Source organism: Cyprinus carpio, chromosome A5, assembly GCF_018340385.1.
Source record: "Cyprinus carpio isolate SPL01 chromosome A5, ASM1834038v1, whole genome shotgun sequence".
Taxonomy (NCBI): domain Eukaryota; kingdom Metazoa; phylum Chordata; class Actinopteri; order Cypriniformes; family Cyprinidae; genus Cyprinus; species Cyprinus carpio.
This window is the reverse complement of record NC_056576.1, coordinates 12,243,644-12,258,621: the sequence shown is the minus strand read 5'-3', so window position 1 is coordinate 12,258,621 and position 14,978 is coordinate 12,243,644. Positions and strand designations below refer to the sequence as shown.

The 14,978-nt window shown below is 37.1% G+C and overlaps 1 pseudogene; it reads left to right on the top strand.

Annotated features, from left to right (window-relative positions):
• The first annotated feature begins 3,191 nt into the window (after positions 1-3,191).
• LOC122145156 lies at positions 3,192-14,361 on the top strand (annotated as a pseudogene).
• The last annotated feature ends 617 nt before the right edge of the window (positions 14,362-14,978 follow it).

The following is a 14,978-nucleotide window of genomic DNA, read 5'->3' as shown; positions in this document are numbered from 1 at the left end:
CAGTAGGGATTCTCAAATCCATCAGAGAGTTGTTTGCCCATGAGGTACCACGTTGAACCCATGGGAGTGAGTCACGTGGGAGATGGAATTGGACTCTCTGCAAGCCACCAAACTGCTTTAACTGTGCTCTAAGACAACGCATCATGCTAACAATTTGTAGGAGCGTTCCGTGGTCGAACGTCGTGCTGGCCTAAAGAGCGATGTACACGGATGACGAAAAAGGTGGTAACCGATGTGGGTTTTGCACTGCTGTGTACGCACAGTCCAAGACAGATTCACAGGCGGTTATAGATACTTAGTGGTGTCCCGAAGCTGCTTTGCGTTGTTGCAGACTGCTGGCCCGATATTTGACAAGATGAATGGCCTCTCTACGTGCTGGTGAGTTAAGTATTGTCACGACACTGTCCCACGGCTTGCCAGATGCATCCAGAATTAATTCTACATTCACTATGACTAAAAATTCTCATGAAGCAGTTGTCGCAAAACCATAAAACTAATGACTTTTTCCAGCCTCTAGTGTAGAAACAGGGCAAACCAAATATAGATGATGTTTCATATCATAGTTTACACATGTGTGCTAGTTTTTCGATACCCAACGCCAGTATATATGATGTTGGCGGGAGTGTTTTGTTGTTCAAAAAAACTATCACAATCAAAAAATGTATCAGCCCCAACGAGTTAGTCGCAGTATAGCCTCTGAGAATATGGTACATATGGTTGATTTTAAATTTTCCACTTTTTTGAGTGATTACCTTTCTGTATTAGTATAGCAAAAACACTTTTGAGCATTCTTGTGTTATTGTAAGTATTCTTGTTATTTAGTATTCTTGTTGAAATGGATTGACCCTGTGCCTGTTTTTGTCATAGTGGTTGCTTGTCACCCCGTTTCATGGTCTACTTTTGGTTGTATGGGAAAGAGCAAGCATCAACGTGCTGTAAAATTTCTTTCTTTTATATTCCACAAATCAAGAAACTGTGGTTTTAAACATATGACAGATTTACACTTTTTGGGGTTAGGTATTTATACAGCCCTGGAATAAATGCACATCAGCAATAGGCCTGGTGGTTCTTGGCTGTGAGCATACATTCATGCGTCTCAGGGATTATCCGGACTTACTGAACATGGGTGCAATGGAGGAATTTCCCCTTGAACTGGGAAAAGAGAATAGGACAGAGGGAGTGTGAGTCATGCCTCTTCTGGGAAATGAGAAAATCAGTTTAGAACTGAGATGAATCCCCAATGGATTGTGCGTATGTGGACAAAGGGACTGGAGTGGGATGTGTGTAGGTGGGTATGGAGGGGATATATGGGATGAATAGAGGGGTGTTTTTTTTTTTTTAGCTGCTGACGAAGTGCCTTGGTTCAAACATTACATGCATTGACACCAACATATATCAAATATATACAGTAAGTGTCCAAATTTTTTTGAAGTTTAATAAATTTTAATCTTTTTTATTTGATTTATGATTCTTAATTTCTTTCTATTATAATTTATACTGCGAATGCATTAACATTTGTTCACCTGTCTGAGTCAGTTCAGTAATGTGGTTTGCTTATCATGTGATGACGGGCAGGCATTACGTGTGTTGATACAGATTCTGGAGTAAGATTGAGATTCATGCAGCATGTAATTAAAACAAAGCCAATCCAAGGTACAATGCAGTTTCACAACAAGCACACTAACAGACTCAAAAAATCCCAAAAGGCAGTTCAGAGCATGGTGCAATTAATTAAAAAAAAAAAGAAATCCAAGACTACAAGAGGGTGGGGAAGAAATGATCTAGGATATAGACAAAGCCACAGCAGTATGCAAATCAACTTTCAGAGCTGCATGTGGGCTGGCCAAGATTTCCACAATGTGCTGGGTATTTATATATAAACAGAAAATATAGACTAGGTGTAAATGACTGAATGGTTTCCAAAAGCCTTGCAAAAGGAATATGTGTAGGGAAGATGGGTCAGCAGACATGGATCTTACAGCATGCTTCTTTGCAGTTGCAGTTTGACTGTTGTGTTCTGTAAACAGCTGGTATTTTTTTTCCCCTCTGGCCTCTGTTTGTGTGTCTCTGCAATTGTGCAGCGCTTTCCAGCTCCCCGGAGGGAGTAGTTTGGCATTGGGAAAGTGCACATAGCTTACAAAGAAATGGCCTTCAAAGTAAGTAGCCTATGTATTTCTACTTAGTTATGTCAAGCCTGACTTCTGCAAAACTTTCCTTAAGCTATCATTTCAGTGCAAAAGTGTCTTGCAAAATTGTTTTAAGGCTTCAGAGGAGTCAGAAATGCTTTTGATTAACAGCCCGAAAGTTGCAGCAGAAGTTTGGTAAAGAGTCCTCATTGGCGATGACAACTCTTTTAAGTACACATACAATGTAAGAAAGAAGAAAAGCATGCATTGATCTGATGTAGTCAATTAATCATGAAAATGTCTCTTTAAACTGTATTTTTGCTGTTACTTTCAGCTCGTTAAGGCTACCTACCTACAAGGAGGTCATACACAAAAATGTATTAATAAATAATAGAACATTTTTATTAAACGACTCCATTAAGCTACACTGAGAAAAAGCAGAGGTTGGGTAGTGGTTAACTACCAAAAGCAACAAGGTAATATAGAACCGCTAATGAAAGTCAGGACACATGCAAATAGCCTTGACTCTGCTGGAGAGATGAACCTACCTGGGGAAGAACCCTGTCACAAACAAAAGAGACCCAACTGAACTAATTAATCACTATTGAGAGAAAAAGAGAGAGAGGAAGGCCAGGGTCATAAGGTTATCTAAGGGTACCAGCATTCCAGCAGCCTTATTACTGGTATGTATCTTCATTTTTCCTGTGCATTCAGGAATAAATTGTTTTCTTGATTTGAAGTCCAGTGCAGATTGATTCCAGGAATGTTTTTTGTTTTTTTCTGGAATGCATCTCTCCTGCAGACAGTATGCAAATCAACGTTCAGAGCTGCATGGGGGCTGCAAGATGTCCACAAATTTGCCTGGGGTATTTATATATAAACACAAAAATATGAACTAGGTGTATAATGACTGAATGGTTTCAAAAGCCTTGGGAATATTGTAGGAAGATGGGTCAGCAGGACATGGATCTGTACAGCAAGCTTCTTTGCAGTTGCAGTTTGACTGTTGTGTTTCTGTGAAACGCTGGTATTTTTTTCCCCCCTCTAGCTTTGTTTGTGTCTCTTCTGCAATTTTCCTGACACTTTCCAGCTCCCCGGAGGAGTAGTTTGGCATTGGGAAAGTGCACATAGCTTACAAAGAAATGACTGAAGTAAGTAGCCTATGTATTTCTACTTAGTTATGTCCAAGCCTGACTTTCAAACACTTTCCTTAAGCTGTCATTTCAGTGCAAAAGTGGTCTGCAAAATTTGTTAAGGCTTTCAGAAGGTCAGACAGAAATGCTTTTGATTAACAGCCCAAAGTTACAGCAGAAGTTTGGTAAGAGTCCTCATTGGCGATGACAACTCTTTCGTACATACAATGTAAGAAAGGAGAAAACGCCATTGTTCTGATAGCAGTCAGTGTCATGAAAATGTCTTTAAACTGTATTTTGCTGTTACTTTCAGCTCGTTCGTGACTGCAATTTCAAGGAGGTCATACACAATGTATTAATAAATAATAGAACATTTTATTAAAACGGTCTCGATTAAGCTACACTGAGAAAAGCAGAGGTGTGTAGTGGTTAACTACCAAAAGCAACCAGATAATATAGAACCGCTAATGAAAGTCAGGACACACGCAAATAGCCTTGACCCTGCTGGAGAGATGAACCTACCTGGGAAAGAACCTGTCATCAAACAAAAAGAGACCCAACTGAACTAATTAATCACTATTGAGAGAAAAAGAGAGAGAGGAAGGCCAGGGTCATAAGGTTATCTAAGGGTACCAGCATTCCAGCAGCCTTATTACTAGGTATGTATCTTCATTTTTCCTGTGCATTCAGGAATAAAATTGTTTTCTTGACTGTTGAAGTCCAGTGCAGATTTGATTCCAGGTCATGTTTTTTGTTTTTTTCTGGAATGCATCTCTCCTGCAGAGTTCTCGATGTTTAGTTCTATTCATGCTGAAGTGGATTTTCTCAAGGAGTGGTGAAACCAGAAACCAAGAAATTTCTATAGTGCTTTATACAATACAGATTGTGTCAAAGCAGCTTTACAGAGAGCTTTACAGCAGATTCACTAATGGAAACAACTATGGAGACAAGTCCGGTTCCGCTGTAAAGCAGCTCTTTTATGAGTTCAGTTTAGCTTTAAGCAGTTCTACAAAAGGCAGCAATTTCTTTATCCAGTTCAAGTCAGTTCAGTGTTGATGCAGTTAAGTTTAATACCAGTGCTGATCAAGGTTCAAGAATACTAATTAGCCTACAGTTGGGGAAATGAACTTTGACCACTTTAAGTAACTGTATATTTTACATTGTTTCCAAAGCCCCGGACAAGTTCCATTAAGCATGCATCTAATAAAATCTGTCATATTGGTTGAGATGGTTGCCTAGCTGCAGTTTTAATTACTTTCCATTTAAATGATCCACTTTTGGAGGTTCTGATGTAGAGCATAATCCAGAATAATTGTTTTATCTTGCGTTTAAAGTTCACACAATACATTTTTGACTTTCCAGCAGGGTTTCTCCACTTCCACTCTATTAAAGCGCTATCGTCTGGCCATGACAGAGTCAAACTCAATCTCCTCACCATCCGGTACTGCTGCTGAGGACCTGTCAGAGGGTAAGGACCTAATTAACAGCAGACTGGGGATCCCAACTTCCCCATGTCTTCACTGGCAGAACTTCTGGACAATGATGATGGATCACAGCCAACTCAGGATTCGCCCCAAGATTCAGCTCGACCTGGACAACAGAATTATAACAAGCAGAACTCGCGAATAAGGTTCCCAGGAGCCTTTAAAAAGGGAGTTCCTAACCCCATGGACCGTCTTGAGTCCACCATGTCTGAGTATCCAGTGGCACCTGGGCCTAAGAAAGCACCTATGGACTCCCTGTTCGACTATGGCACATGTAGGGAGCTCAACAACCAGAAAAAACGCAGGAAGAAGCTTCCACGAGGGTGAGAGACATAGCTTCTGTGTGTTTTTGGTTCATATTTGGGCTTTTTGCCACTTTTTTTGATATTGTAGCAGAAAGAGTACAGGAAATGATGATGAAAGGTGCACTTTTCACTGGAGTCGTAATTCGTATTCAAATTTCCTTTAAAAGCATTTGTTTCCTCATACAGGAAGGCCGAGATTGAGATGTCATGTGACGAGGGATCCCCAGAGCCCCCTGTTCTTAAAGTCTTCAACCGTTGGCTGTTGTTTGAAGCCGTATCTCGAGCAGATCGAAGAGCTCTGGATGGTCTCCTGCAGTATCTTCAGTCACATGAAAAGAGGCTGATAGATGAGGAGTTCAAAGGTGCATTCTGGGATTGGGTTTAGACTATGAGCAAAGAGCAGTAAGTGCATGTTAGGTTTGCTGTCCAGAATTCAGATTGAAAAATGTCTGAACAATGATGTCTTAACAGTTTTATTTGGGTAAGAAACTCTTAATAGGAAATTTGACTTCCCTTAATAATGATTTCACTTTTTTTATTAAAAAGACAAAGCCCGTCAAGGGTCGTGTCCCTAAATATCCTATGTTATCGCAACACTTTTTCTCTTCATGGTCCATTTCTTAGGCTTTTGTTGTTTGTGCTATTTTCATTTAGCAAAGGAAATTCTATTATATCAGTTTTAAGTGACCCCGCAAGGTGGGGTCGTTTTCTACTTCCTGCCTCAAAGGCCAAGCAAGCTTTAACAGAGAGTTGTAAGAAATCGCAGCAAACTGTCAACAAATGGAAGGAAGGATTCTGTTTGAGGGGATCAAACATAATTCTGGCTAAATGTAAATGCTTGGAAAACATCTCACTTGATCCATGAGTGAAGAAGATCAGGAATTAGAAAACTATAGAAAAATCTGATACCTTTATGAAAGAAGAGGCAGCAACATTGCTGATACTTTTATACTTCAGATTAGTGATTTGAACAAATCCCTAACGTTAATTATTACACTTTGACATATAAATGTTCTCTCTATTTCTTTTCTAATTTATCAGACCCAAAATTTGCACTTGCTGGATGATAAAAAAGCCAAACAAAATCCCATAGAAGTACACTGAAGGAGGGCCACAGGTCATATTTAAGAGCCAGAATATCGTACAGACTTGGGACAGACTCAAATTTCTTAATAAAATGTAAAACTCTCGTTGATAACAGATGTTCTTTCCTCTACTTTCTCTAGAACCTTCTACAGGGAAGACATGTCTACCAAAAGCACTTCTGAACCTGCACAATGGTCACAACGATACCATCCCTGTGTTGCTGGACATTGCCGAACAGACAGGAAACCTCAGAGGAGAGTTCATCAACACGCCCTTCAGAGATGTGTATTATAGGTGTGAGTCCTCCAACCACTGAAGACTGACCAGATTCAAACACAAAAAAATTCAGCCGTTAGAACCCATTTTTCAAGCATCATTTGTCTTAAAAGTTTCCCAAATCTGTGGCTTGAGCTAAACATTTACTCTGAGCAGCTTCCAGTGCCGCCCTGAGCAGGTTAATGAAATACGAACAGGAAGGGTGGAAGTTTCATGTATGCTTCTGACTGAGCTCAATGTTAGAGAAGTTACCCCAGAGTTAGCGTTGGGTTTCCTGCATTCTCCACCCTGTTAGTAGTACAAAGAGTCCTCACAGGCAGTGCTGAATTTGACGCTGTTTAGAGTATTTGGAATTTGCCAGGGCCACACCCGTTCCCTTCCCTCTGATACAAAAAAAAGGATGAATGTTTTACATTACAGTTTTCAGCGCTGAGGCCTAGCAGCAAAGACACACTGGTGCTCCTGAGGGTGACAAATTTCAGTGTTATAAATTCAGCATCTCATGTTATGTCTCTTACTTTTTCTTCTCTTTTATGTCAATTACAGAGGTAAACGGGCCAAAATATTACAAATATTAAAATATATTAAAATGTTTATATACACTGCCATTCAAAAGTTTTAAAACCTTTTATTCAAGTACCACATGAAATTGATTAAACGTGACAGTAAAGACTTTAAACATTGCTACAAAAGATTTTCTATTTTCAAATGAATGCTGTTTTTTTAAACTTTCTAACCAAAAAAAAAAAAAAGAATCACAATTTTACAGTTTTGCTTATTACTATTAATGTTGAAAACAGTTGCTTAAGTTTAAGAAATGTTTCTTGAGCACCAAAATGATTTCTGAAGGATCATTTTACACTGAAGACTGGAGTAGTGTCCTGCTGAAAATTCAGCTTTGCCATCACAGAAAATAATTACATTTAAAATAATAGATTACATTTTAAAATAAACATTTTAAAAAAGAAAACAGTTATTTTAAATTATAATAATATTTAAACAATATTACTGTTTTTCTGTAGTTTCGATCAAGTAAATGTGGCCTTGCTGAGCATAAAACACTTCTTTCAGAAATATAAAAAATCTTACCAACTCCAAGCTTTTGAAAGGCCGCATATTATAAATATATTACAGTCAATTTCATTCTTATTTATATGTTCTGGCAGTAGACTCATATTTAGACCTAAATTTTTGATTTTTATTCCATTGTAATCTTTGTCATGTTGTACATGCCAGGTTTGTAATGGCAAGCATTATTTTAATAAAGGGAAGTTAGAGTTCTCGAAATACATAATAATGTACTTGCAGCAGACGTTGTGTAGTCTGCCTCTCATTTCCTCAGGAAACAATCAATCACACATTGGTTCAGTTTGTTTACTAGTGTTGGTTCCAGTCCTCCAGGCAGTAAAGTGTATATGTCAGATAGGCTAATTCTGTCAGGCAGCTGATTTCCTTGTGTAGACCCACTGCCAAAAACACATACAAATGCACTGAAATACTAAAATCAAGTCATTTAAGATGATTTCATTTCTTAAGATGACACATGGGTCACTAAAAAAACATAAATGTTAATAGCCAAGCAAACAGATCTGAGTGTATTTTTGTTAATTTAAAATATATCTAAAAAACAAAAGAAGCAGATGACCTTAGCAGTGAGAAAAAAAAAAGTGTTTTTTTTTTATGTCCTGTAGAGCTCTCACACAAACCCTCAAATATAAAACTACAGGCTCTGGGCAGAACATGAGCAATATTGCCTTATTTTCATATTGCAATACTTCCTCGTGTGTAAGATAAGTTGATAGTATCTAATAATATCATGCTGGTTCCCGCTGCTCTTTCTGATAAGATGTGTCATAGATATCAGTTTTTCTGTAACGTTACAGAGCGCTTTGGTTTGGATGTTGTGCTCAATTCATTATCACGTGACGAACTGCTTCAAACTGATTCTTCACTGGCATCTGCATTTATAATAAAAATGTGGTGTCTGTAGGTCAGACGGCACTGCATATCGCCATAGAACGACGATGCAAACAGTATGTGGAGCTTCTGGTGGGAGAAGGGGGCTGATGTTCATGCCCAGGCCAGGGGCCGATTCTTCCAGCCCAGAGAGGAGGGTGGATACTTCTACTTCGGTGGGTTTGTTGATGCTAGTTTTGTTCTTAAGGTTTAAACAGTCTGTGTTGCGAGTGATAAGGAATATAGTTCAAGATCCAACCAGTTATTAATGTTTAATGTATTGGGAATATGAGTGTATTGTGTAGGTTATGAAGCTGCGTCAGTTGCATTAATAATTCTTCATTCATATATTGAATGCTTTAATGCTCTCTGTTGTGAAACATCTGGCCCAATTATACAGTGCTAACCTCATTACAACATGCTGGAGCCTTTAACTCCCAAAGTTATGTGTAGGGACGCTCCATTTCCTGTTTTATCAGTCACTTTGGGGTCAGTAAGATTTTATTTTTTGACAGAAATGAATATATAAATTAGTAATATACTTTTTTTTTTTTTTAGCAAGCATTAAATTGATCAAAGGTGACAAATTTAAAGACATGTATAATTGTAAAAGAATGTAATCAACATTAAAAATAATAAGAAATGTTTCTTGAGCGCCAAATCAGCATATTAGAATGATTTCTGAAGGATCCTGTGACACTGATGATCTGGAGTAATGGAAGCTGAAAATTCAGCTTTGCCATCACAGAAAGAAATTACATTTTAAAATATACTGAAATGGAAACGTTATTTTAAATTATAATAATATACCACAATATTGCTGTATTTGTTCTGCAGCAGCAGTCCAGCCTTTATAACTTTGTCAATGAATACACAATACATTATTCAATACATTTGGCCCAGTGGTTCCCATAGTAACATCAGGTGATTTTCTTTCCTTTTTCCTAAAACCCTCCCTATAGTTGGCAAATGTAAGGAGCATTACACAGTTTTACATTCATTAGCTATGAATAAAAAGGTTTCTGGAGCTTAGAAGAAAAACCAACAAGACATTATGTCATGTATACAATAAGGATGTAAGCGAGTGAATGGAGCTTCTGTTTTTGCAATGGAAAAAACAGTAAAAGGATCTTATATTTGGAGGCCTGATGATGGTCTGAAGTACACCAGAAAAGTTTCCTCCTCATCTGCCTGAACACATTCTACCCCCTGTTGACCAGAGTGTGTTACTACAGCTATGTGAAAATTGATTTTCTTAAAGGGACAGTCCACCCAAAAATTACTCACCCTCATTTTGTTCCAAACCTGTATACGTTTATTTCTTCCGTGGAATACACACAAAAACTATTCATGTTTGGTTCCCACTGTATTGACAAAAAATTACAATGGAAGTCAATAGAGGCATATTCTGTGCATTCTATTGTGCATGATTCATTAGTGCATGTAATTCCAAAGAAAAGAAAAGTTTGTTTTTGTAATTTTTCATCCAAAATGTAAGCTTTGCTTTTCTTCTGAAGTGACAACTTTGGATAATTTGTGTAAGTCCTGCCCCTACATTTCTTTTGTCATGTCAAATATTCTAATAAGTTTATCCTCTCAGGACATTAGTGTTACAAAGCTGTGATTTTAAAATCATGCTGAGAATTTGAATTCCCTATTCATGAACCTCATTTACATCTCACACAATTTTTAAACCCCAAAACAAGACGTCTGCGTTGGAACTGATTGAAAGATGCAAAACTATTTTAAAATAATCCAAGGATGACAGAATAGGATTAACATTTCTGGTGCCCTGCCAGGAGTCCCCATCTCTCTTTTATTCACCTGTAAATAATTTTCATTTGTATTAGACACGGGCTGTCAGTGTTTAATCCCTCCTGATCTGAGCACGAAGGGAGTCATTCGCCGCGGAGCTTCCCGTGAACCTGTGAGCACTGACAGCTAATGTGATTTAGCAGTCACGCTAACCGCTCTCTGAGCGCGTGCAAATCAATGAGGGGGAAGCGTTTCTATAAGAAGTGACATGAAAATAATCTGTCACCCCTGGCAACAGCTCACTCTCAAGTCTCTCTGTTTGGTTTTCCTGTTTGAGATGGTTCTCATGAGACGAGCACTAATTGAGGACTGGATACAAATAGTGACATTTAGATAAAAGCACATTTGTCATGTGAGCCCTGCAAAGGACTGATTGACTTTTAGTGGCTAATTGTATTTCTTCATCGTGGTGTTTAGTAAAGGAAAATGATAGATAAAAGAGACATCTGGAGATCCTAGAGCATTTTTGTGTTTTGGATGCTGGTCCTCATTAGGCTTTTTAAACTACCTTTTGCAACCAGATTTATCAGACTAGGATGGTAAATCACCAGCTCTGAACCAACTCATAAACCCATAATGCTGGTCTAAACCGATCTTTTCAGTTAAACAGTGGAAAACACTTACAGATAAAATGATGCACTAAATAAAAGTTTCTGCTATAAACACTTCAAAAGTTAAGGCATTGTTTTAAAATGTTTTATAAAAAGAATGTTCACCAAAGCTGCATTTATTTTTTCAAAAATACAGTAATAACTGTAATATTGTGAAATATTATTACAATTTATTAATAACTGTTTTCTATCTTTATATATTTTAAAATGTAATTTCTTGCTGTGATGGCAATGCCGAATTTTTAGAAGCCATTACTCCTGTCCTCAGTATCACTTGATCCTTCAGAAATCAGGAAACGTATATTTTTAGTATCATTTTCTGCTGCTTAATTTTTTTTGTGGAAAGATGATACATTTTTTCCAGGATTATTTGTTGAATAAAAACTTCAAAACAACAGCATTTATGTGAAATACAGTCTCTTGTAGCATTATAAATGTCTCTGTTATGTTACTTTTGATCCATTTATTGCACCTTTGCTGAATAAAAGTATTACTTTCTTTAGAAAAAATTTTCTGACCCCAAACTTTTAAATGGTAGTATATGCAAAGAAAATGTTGTTATAATGTTTTTGTTTAGAATTACAATTTAGACAAATTGACAACTTGAACTCTTCATTATGTTGTCTCTTTCTGATTATACAGGTGAGCTGCCTCTTTCACTTGCAGCTTGTACCCAACCAACCAGACATGGTGCATTATCTGACCGAGAATAGCCACAAGGCGGCAGATCTGCGGAGGCAGGACTCGAGGGGAAACACAGTCCTGCACGCCCTGGTCCATATCGCTGACAACACTCGGGACAACACACGTTTCGTCACTAAGATGTACGACTTGCTGCTCATCAAATGTGCCAAACCCTACCCAGACTGCAACTTTGGAGAATGTACTCAACAATGATGGCATGTCCCCTCTCATGATGGCAGCCAAGCTGGGCAAAATTGGGGTAGGAGATTGCTTTAGGAACATGCATTGGGAAAGTGTGGTAGGAAATGGGAAAACTAAAATGAAATGTTTTTTTTCTCCACAGGTGTTCCAGCACATTATCCGGAGAGAGATAAAAGATGAGGAGGCTCGACATCTTTCCCGGAAGTTTAAGGACTGGGCTTATGGACCTGTCTACTCCAACCTGTATGATCTGTCTTCACTGGATACCTGCGGAGAGGAAGTCTCTGTTCTGGAGATACTCGTCTACAACAGCAAGATTGAGGTGAACATGAGGATAGACAAAAGAAAGTGAGAAAGATAATGTGTGTGCTGTATGGCACTCAGTATTTTGTCATGTTATCACATGAGATTAGAGGCCTTGCAGAGTACATAAACAGCAGGAGGTGAATGTTGTGACATAACTTGTGCAAGTTGTTGTGAATGTATAGAAAAGCATGTATGGAAATGGTATAAAAATACACAAAAAAATCATAATCACCAAGAATCTTTTTTCATTAAGTTGATGGCTGTTCCAGTGATCAGCTTTATGACATGCTTTATCGGTTGTGCCCTCAGAATCGCCATGAGATGTTGGCGGTGGAACCCATAAACGAGCTGCTGAGGGCCAAGTGGCAGAAATTTGCTGCTGTGACCTTCTACATCAGTGTGTTTTCCTACCTTGTCACTATGATCATCTTCACTCTTGTGGCCTATTATCGTCCATCAGTGGGTACAGTGAGTACAGTTGACTCATTTTCCAGTCAGACTAATCTTACATCTGCTTCAATGGTGAATGAATGAAATCTCAAAAATTGTTAGTCAAAATTACTTTTTGATAACGTCAATTTACGAATCAAATGACAAAATCAATAGTATTATAATTAAATTCAGCTTTTAGCTCAAATCAGGCTCAAATCAGGCTAAAGCACACTGTATAATTTGTCCAGCAGGTATATTGAGCTTTACCGAACACTACCGTTCAAAAGTTTTGGGTAAATGAAAGTTTATTTTTATTTAATAATAATAAAAAAAAGAAATGATAAATATATATATATATATATATTTTTTTTTTTTAGCAAAGGATGCATTAAATCAATCAAAAGTAACAGTAAAGACATTTAATATTTCAAGATTTCTATTTCTAATAAATGATGTTCTTTTGAACAAGCAGCACAACTGTTTTAAAATTTTTTTATTATTATCAATGGTTCTTGAGCAGCAAATCAGCAAATTAAAGATTATTTCTTAAGGATCATATGACACTGAATGAAGACTGGAGTAATGGCTGGTGAAAAATCAGCTTTGCCATCACAGAAATAAATTACATTATTAAAATGGAAAAGTTATTTAAATTGTAATAATATTTCACAATATTACTGTATTATTACAGTATATTTTGTATCAAAATAAATGCAACCTTGGTGAAAATGAGAGACTTCTTTCAAAAGCTGTAAAAAGTCTTACCTACCCCAAACTTTTGAATGATAGTGTACATGTGGGTGCTTGTGGTTTTATATAAAAATACAGAGTAATAACTCCTTTGCCAGATGGGCCCTCCTGTGTGATAGATAGTTCATGTGGTAGAGATGCTTTCTGGGAATGAACAGGTCTGTAGTTGATTCCTAAACCTTATACCTCCACAGCCCCCTTACGCCTACAACACCACAGAAGCCAAGGTGCGTTTGGCAGGGGAGATCGTAACTGTGGCTTCTGGAGTCTTTTTCTTTGTAACGAATGTAAGCTTTACATACACAATAACCATTCATTTTTAGTACTTTTTTTTTTAAAGATCCCACTTCCATCTCACCAACAGTGTTTTATATGTTTTAGTACACACAATCACTCTTTCTTTCCCTATCTTTGCTATCACTAAAAACCTTTAGCAGCATTTCTTGGTTTTCTCCCCTGATTTAGATTAAGGACCTTTTCCTGAAGAAGTGCCCGGGGGTGAATTCTTTATTTATTGATGGATCCTTTCAACTTCTCTAGTAAGACACTCGGTTCCATTCTTTGTGTCTTCCTTTACTCTCAAATGTCTTTCCCTAAGGCGATTTCCTACCTCTTTTTAATTGAGCTGTCTAATAATTTCCAGAATCCTTTCTTTGGCATGTTTTAATAGTTAATCTCCTTGCATAAAAACAGTGTGATCTAAGCAAAGATGACTGCAGTTCACTGATATGTTTATGTTAATTATAATTAATATATGGCATTGGTAAAACAGTAAGGCATTTTGCATTTGAAAAGCAAATCTTACATATTGAAAACTCAGTAACAAAGCCAGATAGAAACTAAAAGATGTTTTATAACCTTTACAGTAACAAAATCAGAAAATAGCCATAGGCCACAGTGTGTTTAATCAATTTTGAGATCATAATAAGCCACCAGTAAATATAAAACAAATGATAACCTTAATAGTTGAAGTATGTTGATGACGAGTACATTACCTGTTGACCAATCCCTTGTGTTTCCATAGCTTCATCTACTCCGTGTTGGTGCTGGTGAGTGCAGCGCTGTATCTGTCAGGGATTGAGGCCCATGTGTCTGTAATGGTGTTTGCTCTAGCACTAGGTTGGATGAACACCCTCTATTTTACCAGAGGCTTTAAACTCACTGGAACTTACAGCATCATAATTCAGAAGGTATGAAAAAGAGCAGGTGAAGGAACATGTACACTAAATTTAATTGAACGATTCTAAATGGTGAAATCACTTTGATAGTGATATTTGCTTTCTTTACTTTTTCTTCTCATTTAAAACATTAAGATTTTAATGTTTTTGAAAGAAGTCTCTTATGCTTACCAAGGCTGCATGTATTTGATTAGAATTATCTGTAAAATTGCAGTGATATTTTTTATTCTTATAAAAATGTTTAATATATTTTAAAATGTTATTTATTCATGTTATGGCAAAGCCATAATTTTCAGAATCATTACTCCAGTCTTCAATGTCACATAATCCTTCAGAAATAATTATAATATGCTGATTAGGTGCTCAGTTTCTTTTTATTATCAACATTGTAAACAGTTGTCCTGCTTAATATTTTAATGAAAACAGTCATATGTTTTTTTCAGGATTTTTTGATTAATAGAAAGTTCAAAACAGATATATATATATATATATACATGCATGTACACAGACACACACACACACACACACACACACACACACACACACTGTATATAATGTGTGTGTGTTTATATATAAATGCATTTAATGTTTAGTAAGGTCCACTGGACATGGGACCATGTGTAGTTTTCTTTTTC